This window comes from Notolepis coatsorum (genome assembly GCF_963971535.1).
Source record: "Notolepis coatsorum genome assembly, chromosome: 2".
Lineage (NCBI taxonomy): Eukaryota > Metazoa > Chordata > Actinopteri > Aulopiformes > Paralepididae > Notolepis > Notolepis coatsorum.
The window spans coordinates 158,648,358-158,660,351 of NC_140166.1; positions in this window are offsets into that span (position 1 = coordinate 158,648,358).

Genomic DNA, 11,994 nt, shown 5'->3' on the forward strand with positions numbered 1-11,994 from the left:
TGTGATTGTGCGAGTGTGAATGAATGAAAACTTTATTAACAGATTGCAGAATGGGTACAATACAGTACGGCTCAATACACACAATTGTTAAGGGGATGCAGACCAGAGAAAGACTTTCGTCTTGTTTACACCATCTCCAGTCCAACACCCTCTACGAACCCCTTCAGTCTGGCCTCCGTCCTGCTCACAGCACCGAAACTACACTGGTAAAGGTCATCAATGACCTCCTCATCTCCGCTGATTCCGGTGCCCTCAACATCCTGATCCTACTCGATCTCAGTGCAGCCTTTGACACAGTGTGTCACTCCATCCTCCTCCAAAGGCTGCACCAACTGGGTGTTGAGGGCACAGCACTTGACTGGTTCTCCTCCTACCTCACAGACAGACACCAATTTATCTCCCTCTCCGGCCACACCTCTTCCCCCTCCCCAGTCACACAGGGGGTCCCCCAAGGCTCAGTCCTTGGCCCCCTGCTCTTCATCTGCTACATTCTCCCCCTCTGTCACATCATCCGTAAATAACACCTCAACTCAGCTGATGACACCCAAATCTACATCAGTACACAATCCCCCGACAGCCCACCCCTCAGTCACATTGAATCCTGCATTACTGAACTCCAAACCTGGATGACTCACAACTTTCTCAAATTGAACTTCTCATCATTGGCACCAAAACCATCCTCACCAGATCCGGACCCATCACACTCACCATCAATGACTCCACCATCACCCCCTCCCCCCTAGTCCAAAACCTTGGTGTACACACACACACACACACACACACACACACACACACACACACACACACACACACACACACACACACACACACACACACACACACACACACACACAAGCACACATACACACACACACACACACACACTCACTACTCACTCACTCACTCACTCACTCACTCACCACTCACTCACTCACTCACTCACTCACTCACTCACTCACACACACACGCACTCACTCACACTCACTCACTCACTCACTCACTCACTCACTCACTCACTCACTCACTCACTCACTCACTCACTCACTCACTCACTCACTCACTCACTCACTCACTCACTCACACACCAGTGGGTCTTCCACCAGGATTTATTTTGCATCAAACACTTTTTGCACCAATTTGTTGTGGAAATGACTTTATTTATGTAAAGGAAACAACATGCATGTACCCGCTGACACTAATATAATGCAGCAAGGCTCTCAGGCATTCTGTATTGCTTTCAAACATGTATTCTCCTGTATTGTTTCATATAAGCTATATTTTTTGAGGAGGATATTTACCTCTTCTCAATGTTGAGGGGGGCATGTCCCCTGCATACCCCCTCCCGCACTCACTCACTCACTCACTCACTCACTCACTCACTCACTCACTCACTCACTCACTCACTCACTCACTCACTCACTCAATCACACACTCGCTCACTCGCTCGCTCACACACCCACTCACTCATTCACTCACTCATTCACACACTCACTCACTCACTCGCACGCTCACACACCCACTCACTCACTCACTCACTCACTCACTCACTCACTCACTCACTCACTCACTCACTCACTCACTCACACGCTCGCTCGCTTGCTCACTCATTCACTCACTCACTCACTCACTCACTCACTCACACACTCACTCACCCTATCACTCACTCACTCACTCACTCACTCACTCACTCACTCACTCACTCACTCACTCACTCACTCACTCACTCACTCACTCACTCACTCACTCACTCACTCACTCACTCACTCACTCACTCACTCACTCACTCACTCACTCACTCACTCACTCACTCACTCACTAGCACACCAATGGGTCTTCCACCAGGATTTATTTTGCATCAAACACTTTTTGCACCAATTTGTGGTGGAAATGTCTTTTTTTATGGTAAGGAAACAACATGCATGTACCCACTGACACTAATATAATGCAGCAAGGCTCTCAGGCATTCTGTATTGCTTTCAAACATATATTCTCCTGTATTGTTTTATATAAGCTATATTTTTTGAGGACATTTACCTCTTCTCAATATTGAGGGGGGCATGTCCCCTGCGCGTGTAGCTTAATCCCAGCGGAAGAGTGCAAGAGCGCTTCCGCATTTTGCCCTGATTGGCCGCGGTAACGCCCTCCAAATGCGCATTTTCTTTCCCCCCGCTCAGACGCCAAAATGGAATGCATGTAGTACATTGCAACACAACGCATCATTTCCGCGTACATTGCAACGTAACACAACGCAGCTGTCAACTGTACTTTACATATTATCCAAACGAGGACCACATAATGTTATTTCCCTGTACATTGTAACGTTAACACAACGCAGCTGTCAACTGTACTTTACATATTATGGAATACATGTATATTATCGCGACGCGATTCACTCGCAACGCCATAATGTTATTTCCCTGTACATTGTAACGATAACACAACGCAGCTGTCAACTTTACTTTGTAACATTGTTTTTTCGGTCATTCATAAAATTGATTGAATGAAATTGATTGAATGAAAATAACAGATTGCAGAATGGGTACAATACAGTACGGCTCAATACACACAATTGTTAAGGGGATGCAGACCAGAGAAAGACTTTCGTCTTGTTTACATCAGGGTCCCCCATTTTCAATTCATCAGGACATATATGACATACAGATAAACTGACAGCCCTAATTACAACCTTTATTTAATGGTTAATATTTTGATAAAAGGTAATTTACTATATTTGTATGGCATTTACACTTAAAGTAGAAACACAAAAGTAATCTGTAAAATAATGGTGAATTTCCTGTGAAAAAACATTTATTTTTTACAGTCCGTTACACACACAAATGCTACATTATGACAAATTTTACAAAGAAGTATATTTAGATTCAAAGACTATTTTAATAGCTTTCTTTGAATACACAGTTTCTCTCCTGTGACGTACAAATGTTCAACAAAACCGCCAACATTGACTCAGCTAGACCTCTTTGTTATATCTGCAGCGCTAACAGAAATAAAAACAACCCAGGCCTATGTTAAAGTGCAGCTTGGCTTAGAGGATAATGTCTTGTATGAACTACCAGTAATATAAATCATATTAACAACAAAAATGTGTTACGCCTTCATGTCAGATGATTTTCAAAAAGGAAAATGTACTCTGTCGTCTACTCTACGCCATCCTAGGTTGTCAAAGTGGGCAGGGGTGAGGTGGGTTCTAGACCCATGTTACTGACCAGACACTCTATATCAGTGATGTCTGTTTACTGCAGAGTGGCAGCGCTAACAGAAATAAAAACAACCCAGGCCTATGTTAAAGTGCAGCTTGGCTTAGACGATAATGTCTTGTATGAACTACTCAATCAATCATGTACCTCGGCACGGCTGAATAACAGTAGCAGTGATCGCCTGCTGCGTCCATCGTGTGTATATATGTGTGCTAATATGGCATGTTAGCGTTAATATGTGATTAATATGAACCAAAGCGTGTTAATATGTGATTAATATGATCGCCTGCTGCGTCCATCACGTGTATATATGTGTGCTAATATGGCGCGTTAGCGTTAATATGTGATTAATATGAACCAAAGCGTGTTAATATGTGATTAATATGAACCAAAGCGTCGAACCAAGCGGGGATCTCATGCGCATGCGCGCGTGCGAGCACCTGGGCGAAGGAAAAGGAAATGCGCATTACCGTACTGGCGTATGGCGAATAATGCGGAAGCGCTCTTGCACTCTTCCGCTGGGACTAAGCTACACGCGTACCCTGCATACCCCCCCCCCCCCACACACATGCATGCGCACACACACACACACACACACACACACACACACACACACACACACACACACACACACACACACACACACACACACACACACACACACACACACACTCACACACACACACACACACACACACACACACACACACACACACACACACACACACACACACACACACACACACACACACACACACACACACACACACACACACACACACACACACACACACACCACACACAGAAAAACACATGCATTGAATACATGGAGGAAAATGCTCTAACGTTCAGACAAGCGGAACAGTACTAGCACAGGCAGACATCACCCACTCGCTCACTCACTGACTCACTCAATCACCTGATCGCCCGCTACAGCAGCTAAACAACGAAGTGCACACCCACAAAATATAGTTCACCTCACACATAATCATATACACACACCAGAAATTGCCTACTGCACATAATACTATACACACACACACACACACACACACACACACACACACACACACACACACACACACACACACACACACATCATGGGAAAACAGAACATGCCAGCAATTTTTTTTAGAGCAGACCATGGAGTATAATGATACACCTCCAGTCCTTACGGCTCCCCCTCCCCCCTTTCAATTCACCGCGCGTCTCGTCGCGCCGTTCGTTCATTTGATTACGACACGCAGCAGATTCACAGCGCTCGTGTTTGTTTTGCGTGAAAAGCTATGCGCCGGCGTCACGTGCACAGAGAGAGAGAGAGAGAGTCTGTCTGTTCCCGAACTCCCCCGGGGTTTTCATTTCCTCATGGCGCTTGTCTCATCCGTCACGTCGGGCCGGAAATGGCGACGCGGTACCCTTTTATTCAGCCCAATGTGCTGTTTTACCTGCGCAGGCAATTACTACAGCAGAATGAGAGAGAGGCAGGAGGGGCTTTGTTTTAAAGGTCAACATTCTCTACATCCGGCTGGATCCGATGCTTGAAAGATTCTGCTGTTGTCATGGTGTGACAATGTAATTATCTGGATTCTAATGCGGTGCAGTACACACACGCGCGCACGCACACACACGCATACACACACACACACACACACATGTACACATTTACATAAAGGCATACAAATATGCATTCACACACTGTATAGGATACATGCAGATAAATGCATGCATACCACACACACATACACACACATATACACACGCACATACACATGTGCAGCCACACACACACACACACACACATGCACACGTGTACACATTTACATAAAGGCACACAAACAAATGCATTCACACACTGTATAGGATATATGCAGATAAATGCATGCATACCACACACACGCATACATACACACAGACATAGACACACACACAGGCACACACACACACACACACACACACACACACACACACACACACACACACACACACACACACACACACACACACACACACACACACACACACGTGTTCACATTTACATAAAGGCATACAGTGCATTCACACACTGTATAGGATACATGCAGATAAATGCATGCATACCACACACACACACACACACACACACACACACACACACACACACACACACACACACACACACACACACACACACACACACACACACACACACACACACACACACACACACACACACACGTGTTCCCACACAGTATCTCGCAGAGCTGTTGATGATGAGAGTATATGACAAAAAGAAAAATTGCAGTCTCTAGTGACAATTTCACAGTGAGATCATTGTGTTCTGCATGTCTTAGCGGTTTGAGACATTCCGCAAAGCGCCTCTCCTCTATAATTCATTTCCTTGCCTCCCGTCAATGTCTCTCTTCTCTGGAAGCCAATTAGTTACAGTAGCTGCTAATTGAGGCCCCAGCGGTTTCACAGCAGTCGATAATCAGAGAGAAGGCTGAGTGATTGACAGAGTAGTTACGTAAACGCATCACTGTTCTTTAATATAGGCCTGCTGTACTATACTATACGATACTATATGTATCTTTTTTATAGTATAAAGTTAGTATAGTATAGTATAGTTAGTTACTTAGTATAGTATAGTATAGTTAGTAAAGTATAGTATAGTTAGTATAGTTAGTTAGTAGTATAGCATAACTGTATATTGTATAGTAGTGTATATAGGACTCATTACCTTTAAGTCGTAAGTGTATCATTGTATTGTATTTTATCTTTTATCATGTCTATTTAATATCTATTCAATTTTATTCTATTATTATTTGTATTTTTTTGCACAATCAAGGCGGTTATGACCACCTTCATTTCACTACATGTCTCGTGTATATGTATGTGACTAATAAATCTCTTGATATATATATAATCATAATATATTGATATAATATGATATGTTATGCTATACTATACTAATACTATACGTTTTACATTATTCCTCTATACTATACTACACATTATACATCACTACGCCATACTATATGTACATATACATACAATAATTAAATAAATTTTGCATTGTTACTCTACAGTACTACTTATACTATACATCAGTGGTTCTCAAAGCGGGGTCCGCGCAGCCCTGGGGGTCCTTGAGGGGGCTTCCAGGGGGTCTCCAGCTAAATGAGTAATAGTTTACTTTCACTAATATTCTAGAGAACAGTAAGAATATTCTGCTCTCTCTTCTTTTTTTTCTCCACTTTTTCTCCTTATTTTCTATTTTTCTCCCATCCCAATTTCGTATCGCCAATTCTCCCCTCCCCTATCTTGAACGTTGCTAGACTATGCCGCCCAATTCCTGTCTCTGCTGTACAGGCGCACCAACCGACCTGTAGGAGTCGCTGTCCACAACGTCCAATCCGCACCCATCGACTTTCCACCCGCTACCGCTGCCAATTGAGATAGTATGACGACTGGCCCAAGCCGCAGGCAACGCTGACTCGGGGAGTCTCTCTTCTATTATTCTGGATTAAATCATATGTAACAACAAATATCCTCACAGATGGGGGTCCTTGGGACAAGATCTCATGAAATGGGTGTCCTTGGCCAATTATGTATAAATTTGGGGGTCCTTGACTAGGGTTTACACATTATACGTGACTGTATTATATCATTCTATACCAACACTGTATTACATACAATTAATCATCGACACGGACACATCAGACAGTGGCTCGGGAGGTAGAGCAGTCGGCTGGCAATCCGGAGGTTCCCGGTTTGATTCCCGCTCCTCCCGGGCAGCGTGTCGATGTGTCCTTGAGCAAGACACTTAACCATGAATTGCTCCCTATGAGCAGGTTGGCACCTTGCATGGTTGCCTCCGCTGTCGGTGTGTGAATGTGTGAGTGAATGGGTAAAATGTGAGTAACAAATTGTAAAGCGTTTGGATAAAAGCGCTATATAAAAAAGCAGCCATTTACCATTTAGTATAGTGTGCCCTTCCATGCTAGAACATTCCAAAAGCTAAATGTCAAATGCAAACCAGACATGTGTTATCGCTAGATGTGGTTTGACGTGTTACATTGTAGAAGCCAGTAGTACTACTCCCCTTCGGCCGCACTACATTCTTCCACAAACCAATACCTTAGCTGGACATACATCAATGCAGCGCGCGCTAGGTCAGCTGAGGCAGCTGTTTGTTTTAAGAAACGACCTTGCTAAAACAGCAGACCGAGTGGGATATCAGTGACGTGATAATTACACAGTTACACAAGAGTATGAGCGGTCAGGCCCTTCCCTTTATTAAGACATACCTGATTGATTGATTGATTGATTGATTGATTGATTGATTGATTGATTGATTGATTGATTGATTGATTGATTGATTGATTGATTGTGTCGTTGACTGACTCTCCACTCCGGTTTTGTATAATCCTGTCGGCTAGGAGCCATAAACCTGATTTAACCTCAACATTTGTGGGTGTTCTAAATAAACGATGACAGAAGTAATCCCCCGCAGACAGGAAGGGAGAGGGTTATTAGGAGGAAGCCGTGAGAGCGGTAGGAGGCTCTTGGTGTATTCTGGGCTAACTGTGAGCATGGGGGCTCTTTTATTACAAAGATCGTTCAGCAATTTAATGCTATTAAGTCTGACTCCGTGTTTCAATCCGGTGAGGATGTGTCGTAGTTAGGGCCGGGTGTAACGATTCAACCTCACAACGATTAATTTCGATTACGATTATTCAGGAAACGATTCGATGCATCATGAAATCTCTTCATTTGACCAGGATTCGATTCGATGAATTTTCGATACATTTTCTATCAGTTAATTCCCCAAAAAAGATTTTATACACAAATGTTGCTGGGGGAACTGATTCACTCAGCATGAATGGACTATAGGTCAATAAAAACGACACACACAAATAAAATACATTAAAAAAAATATATATATATATATAATAATTTATTTTGATTAATTTCGATTATAATCGATTCTAACATATTCAAATCGATGCATCGATTCTAACACATTAGAATCAATGCATTTCGATTAATCGATGCATCGTTACACCCCGACTCGTGGTCCTATATCACAGACAGGCTCGGCAAGCCTCTGTCAGGCCTCTGCAATCATACCTTTGGTCTTGAGAGGGTGTTTGAAGCTATATTTCAGTCTGGCCGAGTGGATATTGTGTTCTGTACAAGAGGTGTGGAATGATGGTTGAGCAATCTTAAAGGGGACCTATTGTGGAAATTGCCTTTTCCTGTGTGTTGCGTTGTTTTTACAGAATGACGGGTTGTCCCGACACTGAGAAAATAGTATGTGCATTGTGCCTTTTCTGCAGTTCAGCTGTGACAAGAACCCTCTCTCTTGGCTTCAGAATTGCAGCCACAATCACTGTAGTGAATAACATGCGTTGTATATGTGATGATATTTTGATAAAAATGTGTGCGCACAAGATTGCGGCTTGCAACCTCTAGATGAACCTAAAATGTTTCTGACAAAATTTTTCATGAAAAGATTGCCATGCTATTGCTTGATCGTGAGTTATATTTGATTTGCAACGTCTAAGTCTGAAAGTTGGATCTGAATGTCATTTGACGGTACAGATGTGTATTTGTACGATAAAAGCATCTCGATCGTTACAGGCACAGAAACAGCCCACTGAGAACAGGACTGAAACAGAGAGGTATGAAGGCTGCTAGAATGTATAAACTGAGTGTAGAAAATGCAAATGACATGTTTAGGGGACCTCAAAGACTTTGAAAACGTGTCCCCTTTAAAGCCCCGATCCGTGATCTTTCTAATTGTATTTGACCAAATAAACGTGTTCTTGAATAGTTTGATCAGTGGTGGAAACCGTTATTTGGAACTTTCTTACCCCGTTTCAAACCAGAATATTCTGTAGTAAACGTGTTTCACTCCTACCAATGTACACAATCTGTGTGTTGGTGATCGATTTATGTTATATTTTAAATTGACTACGTTTTGTAACCTCAAATGTTATGTACACTCTGTGCCACTGAAAATGACTCCCAAGTTTAAATAAAGTACTGTATAATAGAAATATATAAAAAATGTACATTACAAAATACAGTGAAAGACTCACATGTACCCTTTGTGTAGTATCACTCCTGTGTATCAAGAGCTAAGTCGATCAACCAGAGAACGAAGACATTTATTGTTGTTGTTTTTTCTTTTAGCTTGGCTTGTGTCACGTGTAATTGGGGCCTTTAAGTTAGTCTTAAGGCTGCTTGTTTGACGCCGCAGTCTGGTATTCCCGCTCCGTTCGCACGAGATCCGATCAACAAGCGAGCGGGATTTGATTGTCGGCGCATGGTGAAGGTGGGTTCCTCTCAGACGCTATGTGCATTTGGTTCGAGTCTCCGGCTCAGTCCGCCCTCCACATCCCACTGTTGGTGTCTAGTCGCATCCAAAAAAAAACCTGAGTTGTAAAGCCCACCTCTCAAAACAGACCTTTGTCTCTAAGAATAGCTTCATGCTCTCTCTCTCTCTCTCTCTCTCTCTCTCTCTCTCTCTCTCTCTCTCTCTCTCTCTCTCTCCCTCTGTTTTTCATTCTGACTCATTCTGGCTCTCTATCTCTCTCTCAATTTCGATCTCTCTCTATCGATCTCTCTATTTTTCTGTATCTCAGTCTCTTTCTGCCTCTCTCTATCTTTCTCTCCCTCTATCTCTCTCTGTCAAACGGTCTCCTCTCTCTCTCTCTCTCTCTCTCTCTCTCTCTCTCTCTCTCTCTCTCTCTCTCTCTCTCTCTCTCTCTACCAGAAATAACTGAACTAAGCGCGCTCCGCTATGATTCAGAGGAAACGTTCATCCGTCTTGAAAGCCTATTGACCCGCTCTGCGACCCCTCGGCTCCGACATGGAGGCTTTGATGAGAATCTGTTTATTATGGCTATTTTTAAACCAGACTATCTCTCTCCCTCTCTCCCAGTGGTGTCACGGTCATTAGCGCCGTACAGTGCAGCCATTATGAGTCGCCGATTACGCATCTGAAATATGGTTCGAGAGAGAAGTGTCATTTTAAAATTAGATACCCACCATTTGGTGTGTGTGGGGGAGGGGGATGGGGAGACACCAAATTGCTGGTACGAGTGGAGAACATTATTATGAAATATTATGATTTTACAATATCTTAAAGGGGCATTTCGGCATGTTGCGTCTCAATAGCTTGGCCACGTCGCTATTTATACGTTTAGTATAGCAGGTAGTAATATAGGCAAGGTAGATTACATAGTAACAAAGTGCGTAATAAATAATTAAAAAAAAAGTCAGCTATTGATTGAAGAAGTGTGTTATTAGTCGACGGCGGAAGATTGGGCGACTTTCAGCTGTCCTAACTGTGGTTGGAAGTTCGTTCCACCATTGTGGAGCGAGGGCCGAGATTAGCCAGCTTCTAATTGATAACCCTCCAGGAGCTTGGAAATGAGTGTCATGGTTTTTGCCTTATTTCGTCTTCCTGTGAGGGATAGCTGTCAATCACTGGTCTCTGTGGTTAATTCATTAATTGCCTCATGGGTCGGCAGGTGTGTGGGCTTGAATCTCTGGTCTCTGTGGTTAATTGCCTCATGAGTCGGCAGGTGCGTGGGCTTGATTGCACCTGATTCAGTGCAGCTGTGCCTATCTGAGTCTATTTAACACTTTCAGTGCCGGCCGTGTTTTCCTTTTTACCCCGTTGAATGCCACCATCCACGGCCAATGTTAACGTTAATATCGCCTAATCTATGTTTTAAATTATGGCTATGTGTCTAATCTGCCCGTCGCTTATCAAAGACTCATTTTCCAGTCAACATTGGCAAGGCAGATTGTATTTTTATCGCTTCATTTCCGTTTGATAGCATTTTGAAAATCACCCGTTTTCCGGGGAAAAACAACCCATGCCTATGATAATCGCCTTTTACTGGAATATTCCAGAACGTTGTCATTTGTCTGCCTATTTATGAATCGTTTTCAAATAAACGCTAGATGATCGATAGTATATGTGTGCGCACGCTCGTGCCGTGCGCTGATAATCGCTGCTCTTATTTCCTCATGGCTTTTACAGTCAAAACAGCCATATCACATAAACGCTTATATATCCGTGAAAACGAGTCTGATTATCCTAACACTGATAACATAGATTCCTTACCTGAGGTCAGATGGTATCCAAATGGTTTATTCCAATTTCCGATCGACATTCGAAAAAATCGATAAATGTATTGATCCATCGTGTGTACAGTATAACCCATATTCGCCGTGGCTCAGAGGCTCCAGAATGAACTCTGGTAGACCCCGGCTGCATCAGTGAGAAGTAAAATGTGGAGTCAGAAATCCGTTCTCCCATTCACTTTAATTGAGTCCATTCCAAAAGGGTGATTTACCATCTGGGAGACGATAGGGGGCGCTTTTTTCACATCTGAGCGCCGACGGTCCCTGCATCTCCAACGGTAGGCTCGCGTGATGCAATATGATTTCAGATTGCTTTTTTTTAATAAATACCCGAGAATACTCGTGACCGTGGCATTCAACGGTCGGGGCGTAAACCCGAGAAAAGCTGTGAGTGGCACTCAAAGTGATAAGTTTGAATCTTGCAGTGTTAACTGCTTTTTCATTTCCTAGTGTTGGCTGTCCTTCTGGCCACGTTTGTTATATTGAAGTGTAGTGCTGATCTCTGCCCTATTCAGAATTTTGCCTTTATTTGTAGCCATTCTTGTTTTGGGCTACTAGCTTTATTCTACACTTTTTCTTATAGAGGCTGAGCCTTTTATGGTTGTGTTTCTTTCGGAACTGTCTTTATCACGTGTCC